This window comes from Ctenocephalides felis, unplaced genomic scaffold, assembly GCF_003426905.1.
Source record: "Ctenocephalides felis isolate EL2017-DRISC unplaced genomic scaffold, ASM342690v1 CF-g0.4_SCAFFOLD_02427, whole genome shotgun sequence".
NCBI classification, from domain to species: Eukaryota; Metazoa; Arthropoda; class Insecta; order Siphonaptera; family Pulicidae; genus Ctenocephalides; species Ctenocephalides felis.
Genome location: NW_020538581.1, coordinates 21,305 through 23,299, shown reverse-complemented (window position 1 = coordinate 23,299; position 1,995 = coordinate 21,305). Strand labels below are relative to the sequence as shown.

The window sequence follows — 1,995 nt, the reverse complement described above, 5'->3', positions numbered from 1 at the left end:
GTACTGAAAAAGTCTGTTCTGGAAAAACGCATTGAAGTTTTGCGTGAAGCCAAACCAGTATGGAGACCGAGTTAGTAAAATGCCTATATTTCCGAAAATAATTCAAATTTTCAAAAACCTTCTCGTACCCATATTCTTAGATAGTTAAACTTTGAAAATATGAAATAGAAAAAAATCGTTTTTTTTATTTCTATACTAGAATACCCCCCTTAAACAGACTGAGCTACCGAGATATAGTATAAGCGTATGTATTGAAATATTCTAATCGGATTTTTGCACTTTTTACTCCATTATTTCGAAATGATTGGTCTTGCCATTGCCAAAAACATATCAGCACGCCTCTGTCAATACCAATCGGTAGTTTGAATGAATCATTAAAATAGGTTGATCCGTGCGCCCGAAATCGTGAACACAAAATTCAGGAAGTTTTGAAAAGTAAATATTTTTTTCTTATTTATTTATTATTTTGTCAATCAAGACTTAAAAAGTCTTATAATACAAAATTGCTTTCTTAGGTAATAAAGAGAACAGTTAAATAAAGTAAACAATATACATGATAAGTAATAATAATTAATAAACTATTTAATAATATATTTGGAAAGTAGGATTAAAAATAAATTCCCATGCGCTAGGCAACATGGGATATGACCTAAATTGATTGTTTTGGCATACTCTAGAAGAAAATTCAATTAATTAGAATTAACTGTTTAATTTTAGTGCATAAATATTTGAAAAGTAGGATAAAAAAATGTAGGCCCATGCGGGGAATCGAACCCCGGTCTCCTGGCTGAGAACCAGGTATCCTAACCACTAGACAACATGGGATATAACAAAAATAAATTGTTTTGACATACCCTAGAAGAAAATTCAATTAATTAGAATCAACTGTTTAATTTTAGTGAATAACTAGCTGTAAGTGGAATTTTGTCTTAAGGCAATTAGGGCATCGTGCCTTAAGGCAAATTGCTGGAACTTCCCGTACCGCAATTCAAAATTCGAGTAATTAAAAATAATGATTTGAAACTTTCAATAGAACCATATTAAATCATTCTATCATAAATCATTTATTTTCAAATATTTTGGAAATTCTGAACTTTTTTTCAAAGCAATCGTACTTGCATAAAGACGAAATATCAAAGCGCGTAAGCACTGCGTCGCCGTCTAACGCGTAAACATTGGTACGGAACCCATAAGAATGTAAAAAAAATTTATACTTATTGTTAAAATCTCTATAAAATATCTGATAATTTGATGTGCATATGTCTAGCGATCATTTTTAACCGCCGAATGGCATTTTTTTTTACTTTTTTCATTAGATCTCCGAAACCGCTAGACCTGCTTTCATGAAAATTTGACCAATTCTTCATCTTGTCAAAACAACTAAAATGTTTTTTAAATTATTAAAATCGGACGCTCCGTTCTTTTAAATACTGAGGTACCGTTTTTGGCACTTTTTTCCCCGTATCTTTGGAACGGCTGGACCTGCTTCCGCCAAAAACCAATCAGCACGTTTTTTTATCGATACGAATCGAATGTTTTTTGAATTATTCAAATCGGTTGATCGGTGTTCCCGAAATCGTCGGCAAAAATTTGTATCCGCACACACATACATACACGCACACACACACACACATACATCAATTTTTTCTAAGGTATGCCAAAATGTTCAGAAACCTTTGAAACGTCGAGAAATGCAAAAAAATTCATTTTCAATTTTTTTGCGATTACTATAACTTGCCCTACGGGAAGTTAAAAATACACATTAAAATGTCTTCAAGAAAAAACTAGTGATAATTACATAGCAGTGATGACTTTGCTACCAGTAGTACTGACAGTGATAGTGACATACTTTTCGCACAAATATATAAATTTATAATTATATGTATAAATTTAATTATTTATCAAATATCTTGCCAAGTTAATTGTACCGAGCACGTGTATATAAAAACTATAGGAATTTTATGATTTATACAGTTTCGAACGCCGAGCAAAGTT

The 1,995-nt window shown here is 31.6% G+C and overlaps 1 non-coding gene across 1 annotated transcript; it reads right to left on the bottom strand.

Annotated features, from left to right (window-relative positions):
* Positions 1-753: 753 nt before the first annotated feature.
* Trnae-cuc lies at positions 754-825 on the bottom strand. Its single transcript has one exon. It is a non-coding gene; the product is annotated as a tRNA-Glu (tRNA).
* Between the last annotated feature and the right edge of the window lie 1,170 nt (positions 826-1,995).